Source organism: Cyprinodon tularosa, unplaced genomic scaffold, assembly GCF_016077235.1.
Source record: "Cyprinodon tularosa strain WSP-4 unplaced genomic scaffold, ASM1607723v1 ctg213, whole genome shotgun sequence".
NCBI classification, from domain to species: domain Eukaryota; kingdom Metazoa; phylum Chordata; class Actinopteri; order Cyprinodontiformes; family Cyprinodontidae; genus Cyprinodon; species Cyprinodon tularosa.
In genome coordinates, this window is record NW_024038792.1 from 247,807 (window position 1) to 267,500 (window position 19,694).

Consider the following 19,694-nt stretch of genomic DNA (forward strand, 5'->3'; position numbering starts at 1 on the left):
TGATTTATCCATCATTCAAAAAAAAAAAAAAAAAAGAGAATTACTTTTTTTTTTTTACTTGCTTTAACATTAAACAGCAAAATCTGACATGCTGAGACTTTATTGGATGGGAGGTATTTCATGTCAGATACATAATCCAGCGCAGCGTGAAGGTTGAGTTTCCATCGCCCTCCACCGGCAGCGCCGCTCACACTCCCCCCTCTCCCCCATCCATCCCTCCCTCTCTCTCTCTATCGATGCCGCCTCTCTCTCTCTCTCTCCCCCTCAGATCGCTGCTGTCTCTCCTAGAAGGAGGACGGACTGAGAGACTGTCGATTCTGGATTTTATTACCCGAAGGAGGCCGGAATGCTCCGCTGATCTCCCCTATTTTCTCTGACTCCCACCTGGACTCCCTCTTCTCCTCTTCACCGCCTCCATTGTTCCTCTCCCTCACTTCACTTTCGAGACTCATCCAAACGCATTTTTATATTTTTTTTGTAGAATCTCTCTTTTTTTTTCTTTGCTCCTGCGTTCTTCTTATTATTATTTTTTTTCCCTTTACCTCCATGAGCGCAAAAAAAATCTGAACAATTAACTCCGGACATACAGTCAGTGGATGTGTTGAACATCTGGTTAAAGAAGAAATAAAAACAAACCCAAGGATATTTTCCACTTTCAAGGTAAGATGAGTAGAGTGTTTTTTTTTAGGAGATGGCGTGTTTCTGTCTGCCATCAGCTTTCCTATCCTCTCATTTGGGAGTAATTATGTTCAGCCGCATCTATGAAGCCTCTCAGCGCAAAACCATCAGAAAGAAGAAAAAAAAAATCGGTTCCCAGGATACTAAGGAGATTCTGGTTCCACTCTGGATCAACACATCCTCTGCGTAAAGGATGCGTTAAATGCCTCAACATTGAATCAAAAATAAAGGCGGTTATTTTGCTCATCTATTGGGGAAGTTGATAGAGCTGCTGATGCCAGATGTTACTTTAGACTGAAATGTCCTGCGAATGGAGCCGCAGCTGGAGCGGCATTTGAACTCCCTCTGCGCGTCTTTATCCGCTCCGCGCAACGGCTGCGCACAGGTTTCATTCAACACGTATTACAAACAAACAAACCTACTGAAACACACTGAATGCATGACGAATATTGCGGTTTGCAAAAAGAAAAAAGAAAAATCAACAGAGTTTAATCGGAAAAACGTTTCTGGAAAAAAAAACATTTCATCCAACTGAAATAACAAAAAAAAAAACGTCTTTAATATACTTCATACCGAGTAGTGGAGTTAGAGCATTCAATCCAAACTGTCAGACATTGTTTTTGTAAATCAGCGCAGTAAAAAAAGACTAAAAGAAGAGGTGCGTCTTGCGTCTGAACTCGGAGGGTTTCTACTCGCGCTGCGCTGGGCAGCCAATCATCGGACAGGTCCCTCAGGACGATCACTGAAAACTCCTATCATCTTCCTTACTTTGATCTAACTTTAATGTTTTATATCTATTTATATATTCTGAGAACAAGGACACTTCATGAAAGTTTTGAAAGGAATAACCGGAAGGGGAACCTTGATAATCTCAGGTGGCAGCAGTGCTGCTGATGCACAATTCCTGACTTATAAAAGAAAAAGTAACTGTAGGAAAAAAAAAAACATAACCATAAACATATATTTATACATAAATATAAATCCAGAATTGTCTTGTCTGCTTTAAAATGAATAAACATGAATATATTTATATTTATACATTCTGCCCTTGAAGCCATTTGCTCCCCACCTTCATTGGCACCAATGTTGCCAGAATGAAATCCATCGAACTGCCTGCATGCAGTTCTGATATCTGCTATTGCACTGCACTTTCTGTCCCCCTTTTAACAGCACGAGAAAATGAAACCTTCTGTCTCTCACACAGTTGCAGTTTGAAAATAACCCCCCACCCTCTCAGACCCCCACTTTGACCACACATCCCTTTTCCAGTCCTTTTGTTCTCCCTGCTTCATTTCTCCCCTCAGCAAACTCTCTTCCTGTTCTCTGGTCTGTTGGGAGCCATTGAGAAAATCATTTGCTGCAGCTGTATTTTATTCTAGGGAGAAGGTTCTTTGAACCAGCAAGCCTTTTTATTTCTTACAGCATCTTCAAATAAAAACAGGCCTTTTGGCTGACATCTGAAGTGATATTTAGAAACCTTGTAAAACAAAATCCGTCTAAAATATACCCTCTAAACAGTCTTCCACTAAAGATATACTTTTAATCATTATTTAAGATTAAGCTGACAGTTCATTTCCTTAGAGCTCAAGGATGATGAAGTCAGAGTAGATTAAAAAAAAGCTAAATGGAAAACTAAGAATTTAAAAGCAGATGAACTTTTAAATTTAACTGAACAGCTGAAGGTCTTGTCATTGCTTCATATTGAAAAGTGTGTTCTGGTCAACAACTTCTTAACATCAGTTGGTGTTTTCTTGTGGCCGTCCTTTCTATGGCATTTTTTCACTCCTGCAAAATTAGATTTTGACCATCAGCTGAAGATATCAAATCAAAGATGGAGGATTTCTTACGACAAGCAGCACATTATATTTCACCTCCAGTTGCCTAAACTTAACCTTTCAAGCTTAACTATGAACTGGAAGACTGAGAATCTTCACAGATAAAAGCACGTTTTATGGTTTTGGGTCCGTTCGCCGATTGATATCAAATACGATCTGATTTAATGGTGCATCATTTTTCAAAGCTTTCAAATTTGCATCGATATTTTATAAAACTTCTCGCACCCTGCCGATTAGTTTACAGAGCTGTCAAACAGTGACGCACTACTCTCAATTAGGGATACCTATTGATAGGTTCAAAGGTCAGTGTGTGTACGATAGCAGAAATCTGCAATTTGGTTCAGCTTGATTGAGCGTAGATAGTTTATTACCGATAGGAATGTGGAAAACTGATAAAGGAATATCAAGTCAAACAAAAAAGTGAGAGAAAAACACTATTTTAGCGAGATAAAGTCATTCAGAATGGTAGACCTGCCGTTAAAAGGTCCAATTTACAACGATTTACTTCAGAAAAAAGCTTTTTTCTTTTTATAGTTTTACTCAAAAATGAGTGGCCCTTTGAAATAATTTGGTAAGAATCTGGAGGTATTAGATCAACAGGACATGTGATCAATGTTAGAGGATGTGGTGCACTGAGGAGAAACAACAAGTTCCATGATCAGAGGAGTGGAATTGAGTTGAAGAAAAGAGCGTGACTCCCATCAGGATGTTAGAAGAAGACGAGGGCAGCATGACTTCTATCAGCAAAAGTTCTCTATCCGAGTTTCTGTCTGAGCTAAAAAAAATATATATATGGAGAAGGTCTCAGTCTTCACTTAGATGCCTAATTGAACAAATCTAGCATTTCTCTTTTTTTATGTCTGTAAAAGTGATCCTCTGAATGCAGGACAAACGACCACAGTCCCTCGTCTGCATGCTGGGTTTCAGCTGAACCTTGGCTGATAGGTGAACATTGCACAACATGTAACATGCAAAAAACGTCATCAGATTTGCTCAATTTCATAAAAGTTGTTTGAGGAAAATAGCAGTGGAAGAAGCTGAGATGTCAGTTTAGGATGCTGCAAAAAATGCGTTTGAGATTAGAGAATATTCTAGGTTCACAGATTGTCTCCACTTTTTTTATTTTATTGACTTTCCTTCTGACTGATATTTCTAATAATCTATTATTTAGCTTTTTTTTAAAAAAAGCAAAAAAAAAAACAAAACAAGCTCTAATATTTAAAGGGCTCTGAGCTAAATTAAAATCTCTTAAAATTACTGAGACTAAATGACTTAAGGAGAAAAGAAAATAACTACATTCCTGTTTTTTCACAATAGAGATTTCAACTTAATATTCTAAAATAGTTATCTCATTAATGATGTCACTGGCTGATTATTTTTAATTATTATTAATGAGAGCAAAATTTGTTGGCTATTATAAGTTAGCACTTGATATTTAAAGAAAAAGGGAGCAGCAAGAAAGCCATGTGAGGCAGTGGAAGACAGCGAGCGTTGAACCGCATCCAGGGTCCGATAGAGGGAGCTGTGAGGCTACCAGCTCTGCTGCTGCTCTGCTGCATTTATTTCCCTTCTTTTTACACCTTTTTTTTTCAAATTCTTTACCAATCTCTCTGGCAGAGTGTCGGTCAGAGAGATAGAGAGGTAGTTAGGCTCCCCAGGGATACAGGATTCAATCAGCACGAGCTGCCCCGACACACACACACACACACACACACACTCTCTGTCTGGATGGCATGTCCACGCTGAATGGTTCCTCTTACCTTCACATTCACATTACCTCCCAGTGAGAGGTGATAGGAGGTGGGAGCGGCGGGGTGGGGGGGCGGTTGGAGGGGAATTGAGCTCTGCTGCTGCTGAACTTCTTTATTTTGCTTTCCTGCCATATCTAAGTCTGCAGGCCTGACAGAAAGCAGACTCAAAGTTACGCAGCAGCTTCTGTTTTCCTTCTCTTTCTCTCTTTAGTGCAGATTAGTTGTGGGTCGGCTAGTGGTGCCTGGATGTTCCCAGTTTGTGATAATATTTATCATCTTGCTCTCCCTCTGGTTAATAGATCTTTATAGACAGAACTGTAAATTAGATTTCTTTACTTATTCTTGGATTTGGACTTTTTGCTCATATTTTTTATTTATTTTTTATTTTTTTTGGTCTAATAAGTGTTTTTCAATTGGTCAAAAATCAGAAGTTGCAATCTTTAACCTGGAACAACAGGAGCTAAGTCCTTCTGGGTTACTTTTCTGTTTCATAAAATATAAACTAAGCAAGTAAATATAAAAGTACGGACAGGCATTGATGTTCTTTGAATAAAATGCTCGAGTGGCTTTTAACGCAGAGTTACCTCTCCCTTATTTTATTTTTTATTTGTTGTGCCTGTAAGGTAGCTTCAGAAAAGGCCTAATTCAGCACTTTGCATCCTGTTGGGAAAACTACCGACAGTCAGAGCATGGAAACCAATGAGGTGCTGCTGTGGTTTTAAACTGCAGATAAAAGAGCTGATTGCAGGAGACCTGCTAGAGCAGACTGTCTAAGCAACTGTAACCATATGCAGAAAATAAGGCAAATGTGTTTGATTAGTATTGTTGGTGTAGTAATAAAATGTAAATCTCAAAAGCAATAGAAATGAAAACTTTCCAGATAATAGGAAAATCCTAAATGTTGTCAGACTGAAATTCTGTCATTCCTTCCCATGATTTGAGCAGAATGGTTTTAAAATCAAAATGTTGCTCTGATTTATGACATCTGCTGTCCAGTGCAGTAGATCATAGCACAAATCCTTGGCTTTAGTCAGATTAATTGACTAAGTCAATAATTAGCTTTTCTGACCTCTAACCTTTCTGTAGGGGAAGCGAATAAAAGAAGACAGATGTTTCATAAGTTATTGATGATTTTTCCCCCTTATTATTTTATGTCAACATGGGTTCCCCAGCCTTTTTTGATAAAAAAGCATACTTCCCTTTCTGTAATGGCTTCTGTGTCCTTGGCCTCCAGCATGAAGTAGGTATGTTTGTTTTTCTTTTCTGGCTCTCATGTGGTTTCAGTTACTCCCATGTGATCTTCATACCAGCAACCTGAAATTAAAGCCCAGAAAGGTTCATGCTCTGTTCTTTTTCCGGTCCTGCTTCACAGATGGAATGAGTCTTAATCTGAGAGCATGCAAAGAACAAGGAACTGTGTGTGATCTTAACAAAGGCGTCCCATGCCTGCATTTAGTGATAAGCAAAGTCACATTGAAGTCATTCGGAGTTTCGAGACATGCAGCCGTCGTGCAAATGATCCGACCAAACTGGGAGCAATGAAATAACACTGTCACTCCAGAGATAAGATGTTTCAAAGGTGTCCGATTTCCTCAAACAACCGACTTGAGCTCCTAAGTTGGGGTGACCTTTTCTCTGCAAAGTGTGAGTGGGACGGGTTGCGTGGATTTACTGCCAGGGGACTAGGCTGTGGCCCCACTGTAATAACACGGCATGGCAGATCAATGTTATTTCAGGATTAACGAGTGATTTCATTGACTTGGCTATGGGTGATCAGAATACAGCTATTGATCCAAGTACAATGACAATTGATGACTGGATAGAGAGGCATTATTGATCAGAATATAAGCTGTGTATGTGAGCATCAAAGGCTCTATTTTCCGCACTTTGATTTGCAGCTGTTAAAGTAAAGCTGGAAGTCATCTTTATTATCCAGGCTAATTTGTTTTCTCTGACAGTCGTTTTGTGCCGTCAGACGGAGGCCGATCTCATGACAATATTCACATGAGAGAAAAAGAACGGCTGTGTTTTCATGGTAATTTTTCTCCTTTGGTATATTTTATTCGGCAGGGAGGGACAAGAAAAAAAAACAAAAAGAGAGAGCGAGAGTCTTAAAATGTTTTTATATTTAGCCTCTAGTCTTCATTTCCATTACTCTGGATTAGGGGCTCCAAGATTTTTTTTTTTCTCCTCTGAAAGACCAATAATATCTCACAGCTGAGAAGTCATGTGCTTTGTCAAGCTTGTCTAAAAAGCAGCAGAATGAGTTCAAAAGAGAGAAAGACATAGAGGAAGAGAGGCCAGCTTCTGCGTGCGGGTCAAGGAGACATTTAATGAGTCGTTTTCTTCTCATTATTCTCTACAATAATTAACTTTTTGCAAGCACATGGCTTTGTGTTCATTTTTTGTCGTTCATAATGGCCTCTCAATCTCTGACTCATTGGAGTCAAAAATATTGTAGAATATTAAAGTCCAGCTGGTTCAATTTATACATTATTGTAGGGAGTGGTGGCCTAGTGGTTAGAGCTTGGAAAATGAGGAAAATGAGGTTCTGAGTTCGAACCCCACTCCCACAGACTGCCACTCTGGATCCCTGAGCAAAGAGTTCATTTTGTTGCTCAGTGTCATGACAATAAAACACTGTAAAAAAGAAAAGGAAACAGTTTAAACAAGAAACGAGCCTCTTCCTGCACTGGAAAAAAAATCTAAATAAGTCATTTTTCTTCAAATAATGCATATTTTCTTGAATTGAGGAGGTAAGTGAGACACTTAGCCAATGGAACAAAAAAAATTGCATTTGAAATTTCAATTGTATTGTCTTATTTCAAATGCATCTTATCTAATTATCTCAGTTTAACAGTAAAAATACTCATTCCATTGGCAAATCATCTTCAAATTGAGGGTAAATACACAATTTAAGAAATTTCTACTCATGTCTAGGTTGTTTTCTCAGTGGGAAAGTTCAGGCATCATAACTATTTGGCAGATATGTTTGCTCATATGTAGCTGTTAGGACATGTAAAAATCCAGGTATTATACCACGGATGATGACATAATGAGCTAAAGCCACTAACCTGGTCAAATAGACTGACTTGAGCAGGTCCCGCTCGATTCCAAGCTAACCGCCAATCATTTAACTATGGATGTGATGCAAAAATATCTTTTTTTTAAAAAGTACAGCTTTTACAGCAATTATTGATCCTTTAATGATATAAAATATCAATAATTGCTGTAAATACTGCAGAGTATTTATCCCTACCAGACTGATAGTTTATAAAGCCAAAGCATGCCTATCTCTGTGTTAGATACCAGGGACTCATGGCAGGGTTTAATATGGAAGTTATGGGGGTCACAGAAGCAACACCGTCCGCCATGACTTAAACCAACGTATCCAAATAATCCACGAAAGTCCCTTTTCCCGATATCAGCAATGGCGCGAGTAAACAATGCAATCGGACAGTAGAAAAGAGGCGGCGGAAGTAAACGTGCAGGTAAAAAATGCAGAGGAAGAGACTTCCTTGATTTTAGGATTTAGCAACATTTTAAATCTAGCACTTTTAAAAACATCAATTAATCGAATTATTTTGTTTTATCACTAATTGATAGTGATAGTACAATATTTTACCCCCTAGCAGTGTGTAAAGAACTAAGGAAGCCTTTTCTAGTATTTTCTCTAATAAATTAAAATGGTTCCTCTTGCTGGACTACATCTCTAACCAGCCTCTCTGTTTTTTTTGTATAAGATAATCTGAGCGCCTTATTTAACCTAATAGAAATACCTTTTTTTAAATCATATTATACTTTTCTGGAATTCTTTCTGCACTGCAAAAAATGGAGATCTAAATGAGTCATTTTTGCTTAAATTAAGTGCATTTTTTCTTGATTTGAGGAGGTATTTGAGATAATTTGCCAATGGAACAAGACAATTTACATTTAAAATAAGAAAAAAAAACAATTGCTTTGTCTTATTTCGAGTGCATATTATCTAATTATCTTGTTTTTAGGAGTAGAAATACTCATTCCATTGGCAAATCATCTTATATGCTAAAATTGAGGGTAAATACACTCCATTTAAGAAAGTTTTTTCTTAATTCTTGATGTTTTTTGTAGTGTGCAACTTCCTCCCAGACATTTTCAAACACAAGCAAACTCTCCCTTTGCAAACACTGGTAAACTTTTCAGGTTTTTAGTTGAAAGCTGATGTTCAATTCGGTGAAAAAGATTCGGTTTCCATATTAAGCTGTTTTCTAAGGTAATATTTTACTGTAGCTTCAGACGCAAGCTATAAATCTCTACTGTGGTTGTTATTGTACTAAATTATTAATCCAACAATGTTTTGGGTTTGCTGACTGTGTGCTATGAACAATTACCTTCACTTAGCTTCTTATGTAAAACTTAGCTTCTTATTAAAACTCATCTGTAATGGAGACCTGAACAAACCTAAAATCTCCATCTGCTTCAGTTCATGTTGTTGTTTGTGTGATGATGGCAGACACAGGCACAGCAGGTAATGCAGTGGCTCTTGTCTGTTTATGATCAGGGTTACAGAGAGGACTCAGCATCAGCTGCGTTGGTAAAGGAAACATGCAGATAAACAGACTGCTAGGTTTTCTTGCTGTGAAAATTCATTTTAAAAGCCTTAAAAGCTGAACTTTTTCTAGTCAGGAGCATGTGTTATCTGACCATTATCTTGCTTCCTTTGCTGTTGGAGAGGGAGAAAACTTAAGTGTATGACAGCGTTCAGACATAGCTGAATAATGAGCCTCGTCAGCATAAAGCTGGAAGACAGAATGCACAACACATTTTCAAAGAGCGACTGCTAAGAGGAGGAGATGAGGAGAAAAAGAGGCTTTATCACCAGATTACACGGCTCTATTCCTCCATTATTTATACTATTATCAGCTGCATCTTTAAGCTTGTGATCAGGAGAAAGGAATTCCAATACTAAGGATGAATAATTAAGAGGAAAAATGATTCATTACACCTCATTTTCCAAACATCAGAATGGATGTCGTTCCTTTAGCGCATTAGCCAGGTACAGCAGGATTTTGCAGTATGTATTGTTTTAGAGAGGGTTTCAATATTGAGTTATTTTTTGTTATTGTTTAAGAATCGAACACATTACATTACACTCTCATCGCAATATAACAAAAGTGTTAAATGGTTAATGCAATATCTTCCTTTTTTGAATAGTTATCTTGACTAATGAAACAGGGCTTAAAAGCTGTGAAAAGGCAAATGATTTCGCGCAGAGCAGGTGAAGAGCAGGAGTTTAAATAGCGTAACCGGGTAGCAGTCCAGGTGGAAACAATTAGTGATCAACAGGAGAGGGAGGATGAGCACAAACAAGGCGGGACTAAAATATGGCAGTTTGCATTTACTGTTATGTAACGCAAGGGCAGCACCTTCAATGGCTGCAGCCTCAGGCACCATGGCAGGAGGGACGTGTTACTGTATTTGGGCAAAAATGGCCGCTCCCAGACTCAGTGATCGGCACGAAAATTATTGTTATTTTTTTTTACTGATTAACGCTAAATTCATTAAATCACCGCAAACGTATTAGTTTAAGGTATAAATAATGATCCAAAGAAGATTCTTTACAGAATTAAACCAGGTGAATCTAAAACTTTTCGACTTCAGGAGTTCTGGTTAGGGCATAATCATGCATAATTTTTTTCAAAATATATATGGATTTTCCTGTTTTTACAATTTTGATATATTAACTGCTATAAGAACATTGTTTTGTCAGCTCCATTACAAAATTATTTGACAATTATTTCAATAATCAATTAATTACGATTAACCCGATTTAGTGATGCAGGATATAATCGCCCCCCTATCGGTATCGGCCTTAAAACTGAATATCGGACATCGGCCACCCCACCGATATTTAACCCGATATTTGATCAGCTTCTGAGCTTCTAAAGTCTAAAAAAAAATAAAATAAATTCTACTTCTTCTTCCTCAAAAACTTATTTTTTACAGACTTAAAAACTTCTAAAGATGAGGGAAAAAATATTGATACATTAAAATATCACAATATCTTCATATGCTGATATATTGCCATTTAAAAACACCATATCAATCTCTTTTACTAATGAAATATTGCTATATGTCATCGTTATGCTACGAAATCCCCCGAAAATTCACACATTTTGCCATATTTTTATATGTTGATATATTGACGCGGCATCGATCTATTTTACTAACAAAATCTCACAAGAATTTGCAAAATTTCACGAGATTTTAAAAGTAAAATAGATCGATATCGCGTTTTTAAAAATCAATTTGATATCAGCATATGAAAATATATTTGAGTATATTATTTTTCAAAGTGTCAGAAATAGATAATAAAACTGCTATTTTCAATGACTACTTATTTTTGTCCAGCTTTAACATCGGTATCGATATCAGTTATCGGCTACATGAGTTTTAAAATATCGACATATCGGATATCGGCTAAAATCCCAATATCGTGCATCCCTAACCCGATTAATTGCTTCAGCCCTACTTTTGATCCTTTTTTTGGTTTTATTTGCTTTTGAAGGTTAAGGAAATTTCTTTTTAAAATCCATTCTTCGTGTCAGAATGAAAAAAGCAAAGTCTATCCAACGCTTTGCTCATATGTAAATCAAAATAATAGATTTTTAAATGACGTTTTGAATGCAGTCCACCTTATTTAGTTTGTCAGTGTCAGAAGGAGAAATTCAAGATGAAACCTGTTACCATTTCATGTTTCAGTATTTCAAAGTAAATCTGTGTGTTTCTAACAGTAACAGTCAACCTGCTGGCGAGGCTTGCTCTTAATGTCAAAGTAATGCTTTGATCACACGGGGGCTTATCTACCAGTTCTCATCCACCCCCGTCTCTTCCTCTCTTGTTCTCTTCCATTCTTCTAGTTTCCCCCTCTCCCAGTTATCTGAGCTTATCCTTACTGTAACATGGCTGAACACGGCAATAAGGTCTGAGATGAAAAAAGCTTGGCTGCAGCACAGCACTGACTCACAGGTTCAGTTTCACCAATATGGAGATCGTATCTTTAATCAGCGGGCCTTTGTAAACTTCTTTCACATGATTCCTGTTTTTTTACAAGTGTTTTCTTATCTTCAGTGCAAGCTTGACCTTTTTACCATAATTACCTCTTCTGTTGCCTCTGTGTCATTCTCTGTGTTCATGGCTGTCATCTTTTTATATTCTCTCTGCAATTTATTTGCCCTTTTCTGCATCTTAAGCTCTTTTTATGACTTTTTTTCCAACCACCTTTTCATCCTTACCCATCTCTTTTCCAACTCTTTATGTGTTGTCAGCCATGATGCTCATCATAGACAAAGAGTATTTGAAAGTCTGTAAACCGTGTAAAAAATAAAGCCATTTGTTCCTCAGTTTAAATGTTTTGTTAGGTTATGTTATAAGAGTGAGTTGCAGCTTAGTTGTTAGGGCATAGAGCTTGGAATCCAGAGCTTCTGAGTTCAAGTCCAACTCCCACAGACTGCCACCCTGGGTCCCTGAGCAAGACCCTTAACCCCACACTGCTCCCCGGGCGCCACACGATGGCAGCCCACTGCTCCCCAAGGCGATGGGTTAGATGCAGACAGTTAATTTCATTGCTCTGTACTTGTGACGGTGTAATGACAATAAAATGCTGGAAATTTGTTTGACAGGTAATGTGAGACAGAGAGACGTATACCGAGGGCGTAAACAATTAATCAGATTAATGGTTATTAATCAATTGTTGAAATAATCAGCAACTAATTTAGTAATTGATTAGATACTAACTGGAGTACAGATACTCTAAAACATGCCTTTACCTGACAGAGCAATGCACTTAGAGCAGCAACTATAACAAATTGTTAAAAGAAATGTCAAAACTTTGCATTTAAGATAAAATATATCTATATATATATATATATATATATATATATATATATAGATATATATATTTTTTTTTTTTTTTTTTCAATGTGAACTTCTCAAGTGGAAAAGTTTGAGTTTGACCTGGTTTAGTTTCGTAAAGTGTCTTCTTCAAAGAATCTTTAGCTATCCAATTATTAACATTTGCAAAATAGTGGTCAGTTGCAGTAGCCTGGGTGCCATTCCGAACTTAGTCCCGCCCACAACGTTTGAGGTCGGGAAGTTTGGTCTGGCATTGCTCAATAGTAGCGCGAGTATGCTAGCACAATATCTGGAAGGCCAATCAAATTGTCAGGGCGGGCTTTATACGATGATGGACAGATGATCAACAGTAACGTAATAAACCATGTGACCAAAGCGCCTTTGGGTGACAACAACAATGGCTGCCGCTGGAGAGTTGAGGTGAGTAGATTCTGCTATTAGGTCTGTTCTAGAAGATATCGACAGCAAATTAATTTTAAAAGAGGAACAGAGAAACGCGATTAAGGCATTTGTTGAAAAGAAAGATGTTTTTGGCGTCCCTCCTACGGGATTCGGCAAAAGTTTAATTTATCAGCTGGCTCGCTTGGTCGCTTAACATACGTCACGCACTCCGTTGCTCTTATTGGTTGTAGGTCTATCCAATTGAGTGCAGAGGCTTTTTTTTCCTGGTTCGTTGGAAACACGCCCCATAATCACAGCTCTATGGAGCAGCATCAGACTCATATTCTGACTAGAATTGAGTAGGACTACGTCAGGCTACAGTTGCAGCCCTAAAGCATATCAAATCCACATCTAGCTGAGGCAGCAAAACGTACCCACCTTTTCCATAAACCATCGAGCTTTACCTAAATTATGTGCGCTACTTCCAAGCTGCATAAAATTGATAGTTACAAGTAGTAATATCTACATAAATTGATTATTTAATAGGTTTTTATTAAAATAGTTATTTATCTATCATTTCACTGAAGACTTCTAGATGACTTGCAGAGAGAAATCCTTTTATCTTTATCTCATATAACACAAAATTTTGTTCTGAAAAAAGCATGAAATCTGTAGTTATCATCTTTAATGTTACTATATTGATGTGCATAATTAACCATAGTCAAGAAATTATGAGTACATGAAAAAATTGTAAGTAATACATGAAAAATGAAAATGAATATTCCACTTGAGAGTATTATTGCTGCCACATCTGTATTAGATGGAAGAAAATGGTAGGGATGGTCACAGGGTTGGCCCTACCACCCCTGGCCCCCCATCTAGCTCCGCCCCTGTTGGTGAGAACCTTGTTTCATCCAACATTAGATCGAAATGAGTTTTAAAAAAGTGACTCGTTGCTTCTTGAGAAATACAGAGTGATATTTCTGTCTGGGTTTATATTTAGAAAGAGTTCCTTTGAGTCATTTAATAGACGTTTTGTTGTTTATTCAGACTGGCATCTGATTCGTCACCCTCATGTCTATTTTTACTATGGCTGCACATTTCATCAGCATTGTTTATATTTTAGTGGCAAGTTTGAACAAACAAGGTCAGTGTGTGTGTTGTCAGGTGGGATTCTTGCATGTTGCTTTTATTTGTAGTTCATAGAATTACTATTTAAGGCTGGCCTTAGATAGGACTACGATTAGAGATGTCTTCCTCTGGGATGTGGACAGTGGTGCTGGAGTGAAGGCAAGAGGAAAAGAAAGGCAGAAGTAGCTTGAAAGCATGATGGAGGATATGGGATGGATGCTGGGATGAGTTTTTCAGTTTGAATCTGTGTCTAAACTTCATTTCATGCAGTCTGTGGGCTGCATGCTGGTCTAGAGCGAATAAAATGGAGCAGTAAGACGATCTTCACTGATGGTAGTTAGCTTGGTTACCTAGCATGACAATTATTCAGCGCCATTCAAAGACAAAAAAAAAATTTGAATTAAAATTTTTGAGTTTTAAATGGCATATTTCTAAGAATAAACATGCAAATTTAAGAGTAAAAACACCCACAATTACAAGATTATATAATTGAAACAAGTAGCAAATGTATGGGAATAAATAGGCAAATTAACAAGAAAAACATTCAAATTTACAACATTATAAAGATGCAAATTTAGAAGGAATAAGAAAATTTATGAGAGTAAAATGCAAATTTATGAGAAAGAAAAATGCACATTTACGAGATTCTAAGCATGCAAATTTACAACATTACAAACATGAAAATGTTTGAATTGAAAATGTTATAAAATTGAAAAGATTGTAAACATGCTAATTTAATTAATTAATGATGCATTTGAATGTGTTTTATATATTATACTTTAACTTGTATTATAATCTCGTATTGTTCTGCAAAATGTTCATGTTTAAATCTTGCAAATTTGCTACTTTTTTCTCCTAAATTTGCAATTTTTTTCCTCATGAATTTACTACTTTTTCTCTTAAATTTTAAGTTTTAATTTTGTAAATGTTTATGTTTTTACTTTTAACTGTGTGTGTTTATTCTCGTAAAATAAAAGCCACTCTAAATTTAAAAAATGTAATTTCTTTTTTTTGTCTTTGAATCACCCTAATACGCCGTCGTACAGCAAAAAAAATGAGGTTAGATAGAAGTTTCAGACGTTCTGACTTCAGCGGGAAGTGGACTAAAGCATTACTACTGTATATTTGTACAAGATCCTTGTTTGTGCGTCCCTAAAGATAGGAGACCTATTGTCAGTACAGACACTCATACAAAGATGGCTAGATGAATGAATGTGTAGGTGAATGTGTTGACCTTTTTTATATTAGAAAACAGTGCTGATGTTTTATTCAACAAACCAGTGTGCCAATCTTTAGGAGCTGTTTGGAAAAATACGAGCTGAATGTCACCTGGTTCTTTTCTCAAGTTAAAAAGAAAAATAGCAAAAGTAATATATTGCTGTGACATTTTAAGAGAGGGAAAAAAGACGTTTGATATGAAAGGAGTTCCATTTTCAATTTATATTTCAACTACTGTATTTTTCTTTGGAATTTATTCAAGCTGAGTTTCTTCCCTTTTAACGTTGGACACTAGAAAAGATTTAATAGATGCTTATATCTCTAGATTTAGGCAATAACATCAGATCTTTTTTTTCATCTGACTTACTATGGTTGCTCAAATAGAACCCTGGCAGACAACTGCAAATTGAGACCACAGCCTATTAAGATATAAGATTGCAGTTCAGAGGAACAAAAGGCTCTCTGTGTAAACCTGGTGGAAGTGAAAGGAGAGCTGGCAGTGCTGCGTGAGGAGCGAATAATGGGTTATTATCAAGTAGAGTTTTCACGGTGCAAAACTTCGATATCAATATTTGATTCTCTACAACAAACCATCAAAAATGCATTTATTAAAAAGAAAACCTTAACTTATTAATCTCAATATGGCACACACTTTCGCAAATGAATAACACATTCTATTGGTTTAATAAGGTTGTACATAATGCAAAGTTATTAATAATTAATTTGAAAATTGTTAAAGGCTGTTTGAGACATTAGTCTTTAATGTACAAATAATCTAAAAATTAACAGATGGAAAAACATGCAATGCCAAATAAATATTGTGTCTAGAGTGAAGCATTTGAGCTTCGATACTTTTCAAACTAAGGTGACTTTTATTGCCAGCTGCGTCCAACAACAGGAAACTAAATCTGAGAAGAATTTAGCGGTGGGGGTGAGTACCGGCATTGATGTTGCGATACCATAGTGTCAGGATAGGTTGGTCACAATACCATATTATCGCAATATTGTAATATCACTATAAATTGCGATATTTTTCCAAGCTATCAAATTAAAATGTATAGATAAAAAAGCCAGTGCTGTATATGTTAATCCAAAGAAATGTACCATTTAGTTAATTTGGTGTCCGTGATCTTTAGGGTTTGAGTCAGTCCACATCTTCCACTGCGACTGCCTCAACTATAGATACAGCTCTATCTATAGAGCTGCACAGCAAAAGGGCTCTGCAGCTCTATCTGCCAGATGGCGGTGCAGACGTAGCACACTTTCCCTAAATGTTTTAGGTCAAAATGTTTTGTTTAAAAAAATAATACTAGGAACTGAAAGATCGATATGATATCGGGTAGCCAAAAATCACCATATATTGCACCATCAATATTTTTCGAAAAGCCTTAGATAGCAGAGGTGACCCCTCACAGGGAGCATTGTTTTATCAAAATGAATCTTGACGATTCAGAAGGGAAGTTAGAATTATTACAAATACAATCAGTGAGCATTATTTTCCTAGATTCAATCAATGCAAACACTACAAAATGACTGATGTCATGTTTACCTACACAGCTTGATTAAACATTCTCAAAATAGCTAAATCTCTCTTTCACTGGCCAAATATTTAGTTGAAGTGTAGTTTTGAACTCTGGCTAGACTGTTTCTACACTTAAATGTTACTTACATTAGGTGACTCTTGTTGTTTAGCATAAATTCTTAAGCTTGGTTTATGTTTGACGCGTCTGCGAGGTCCGCGCGGCCAAAGTACATAATTATGGGTTTCCATTCTCTCCCGGAAAATGTGTAACTACATGGACAGATCTGCACGGAAGACGTAGTGAACGAGGAGCAGCTCCTGCTGATCAGGGTTAGCAAAAATAAACATCTAGAGACATCCAGCGATTTAGCTCATAAATATCCCCACTATCAATAGATGGTGGAAAAACTCCAGGAAAGAAATGACTGTCGCTCTTGAACGAAAAGTTGTAAACGGCTGTTTTCTACTTCCTCGTGTTGCGTGGTGTTTTCAGCTTGCAGCTTGTGCGGAACAGGGCGCCCTGCTGGACAGGATTAAGCTAAAATTTGTTGTGGGACTATGGAAAATAAGGCCAGTTATGTGAAAGTATTTCTATTTCCAAAGGAAATGTACCGCAAAATTTGGCAGTACTCATTCAGACTTTTTTTAAATTCTTGCTCTATATATTTATATTTATATTTCAGTGTTTAATTTTTGCATGCATTTTTGCATTAAATAAAACCTAATGTAACTGTTAGGACCTCAGATGGTGAGATTTATATTTTTAATGACAGTCCTTTTAACTTTAAAGTCAAACCCATGTTCCCTTAAAATCAAACCCATGTTCACACTTTATTATTATGAATAAAACCCGCATCAAAGCCACAAATTGGCTAATGGGTGCCACATGAGAGGATCATAGCCTGCCTTTAAGCAAGACTGTTTGGCCCATAAGATCTCCACGGCCTAATTTAAATGTAAAAAGTGTGCGCCAGTCCCCCCAGGATAGAAGTCCTCGGGGTTTTAGGGGTAGTACATCCCTGGCTGAAGGCGGCTCTTTAAAGGCTTAGTGGCATCCACTAAAACCTTGTGTTCTGCCTTTTGCCTCTTCAATAGAGCAGAGCTAATCTGGATGTGCTTAGGCCAGCTCCTTTCCCCTCTTGGGTGACCGTCGGTCTACCTCTGTAAATGTGTGCAGCTCAGCGTCTTGTTCAAGGACACTCTGACACACAACAGAAAGCAGAAGTGCTGACCTTTGAGTCAAAGTCTCCTGTCTAACCGCTTTGGAAAAAAAAACATCTTTTAGTTCACATTGTTCTTCTTCCAAGTGAGACTAATACTCTTCCTGTTACCTAAATACACATTTATCTGTTGACAGTGTTTGGGTTCTTGGGTTTGTGGATAAAGCGGCCGAAAAGTGATGTTACTGAACAATAAATACAGATTCTCAGAAGAAATCCCTGTATCCATCTCCCCTTCTCTGCTCTCCCTGCCCCTCACTCCGTCCCAGGGGTCTCAGTGTCAGCTGCTGCACAATAGGACAGCTGTTTTCAGATGAGCCAAAGATCTACATGCCCCTGGGGGTGGGATTAAGCCAATTAGTAGCTGTCCATCACCATGACATGTTGTGGACAGCTAAATCAATACTGAAATGGACAGAAGGAGGATCGGGTGAGGAAGGAGCATGGATGGAGGCTGGGCTTAACTGGCAACACTACATTTTTCCTCATAGGTAGGGAAATGTTTTGTTAGGTTAGGTTATAAGAGTTTGACAGGTAATCTGAGAGAGAGGGACTTATACCTAGGGCTGAAATTATCAGATTAATTGTAATTAATCAATTATTGATTATTAATCGATTACAATTGTCAATTGAGTAATTAATTAATCACTAGCTGGAGATAGAGACTGTAAATCATGCCTTCAGCTGACAAAACACCCACTTAAAGCAGTAATTACATAAAAATTGTAAATAAATACATGAACATTTTGCATTTAAGATAAAAAAAAATTTTCTCCTGTCATCATGTTCTAATCAGAACTCTACAGGTGGAAAGGTTTTAGTTTCACCTGGCTTACCTTCATAAAAAAATCTTCTTTAAGGAATGTTTGGCTGTTAATTGATTGATCTAGAAAATAATCGACAGATTAATCAATTTGAAATATAATCGTTAGACGCAGCCCTAGTTATACCCGTTTCCCAAAGGCCGAAAAAACTGTTTAAACCTGGGAACAATGGGCTTTTAGTGGCAGTGGGAACAGCTCACTGACACGTGTCTACCTGGGTCACACGACAAATGACTTGCGTTAAAATCGCTTCGGCTCTGATAGGCATTCTGTGCGAACACCACAGAAAGGTTGACCCGCTAAATATGTGACGTCATTTAACACAACAAACTCAACACGCCGCTACGGCCGTTTCCGATCTAACAAGCTGAAACAACTCGCATAAAGCACACTGACCTATGCCCTGGCTTCCTTCCATGTTGTTCTCTATCGTTTATATTGGTGATTTATGTTGCACCAGTGACATCATCAACGCTAACTCAGTGTGATGGCGTCACCAGACACTTAGCAACGAGGGAACAGAGGCCATGCAGCTTGCCAGACTGCATGCGATAGAGGGAGCAGAAGCAGCTATTCTACATGCAAATCTATGGTTGACGTGCATCAAGGTGCATCAAAAGGTCTTGGAGTAAATTTCCAGCAGCAGAAGCAGTGTATCTTGATGCATCGAAGCAGTTGAAGCAACGCCTCACGAGCTTCTGAGTATCTGAGGCGAGGGTTAGCGCTTCATAAGCAGCAGCTGCTGAAGTTGGAAACATTTTACTTTTGCTGCTCTATGCGCTTCATCAACCAATCAGAGAAGCAGATCTGGAAGCTGGCAGGGAGACAGACACAGCGCTGCTGATGCAGAGCGCTATGATCACTCCCCAAACTAGTTGATTAATGTCTAAATTAACATAGTTGATAACCCTGAAGAGGCAACCGGGCCAGAGGCTGCTGTTGAAGGGGATTTCTAGTGACAGCACAGTCGGTATGTGGATTTTTTTTGCTGGTCCAACAGCAAACTGATATTTGAAGGCAGCATCATTACCTTGATGAACTGACTGCACAGATGGAAGTTTTCAGGAGGACTTTCTCACTTAAAAACATGTTAAAACTACTGTTTACCCACTGATCACAGCAAATATAGCAAAGCCGCTCTCTGCCATTAAACAAAGGAGGAGCAGAAGAATCAGACGCACCTGGACACACTTTACTGGACGTGCTTCAGGAGCGTCAAAGATGCACTTGAAGCCATCGGA

General features: G+C 37.7%; 1 protein-coding gene across 1 annotated transcript in view; it reads left to right on the forward strand.

The window, feature by feature from the left end:
• The first annotated feature begins 252 nt into the window (after nucleotides 1-252).
• Nucleotides 253-19,694, forward strand: part of cdh11 (cadherin 11, type 2, OB-cadherin (osteoblast)) — a 142,029-nt gene continuing 122,587 nt past the window's right edge. The window contains exon 1 of the mRNA XM_038285643.1: nucleotides 253-660. The gene's annotated coding sequence lies outside the window, so the exon portion shown is untranslated. The remainder of the gene's footprint in view (nucleotides 661-19,694) is intronic.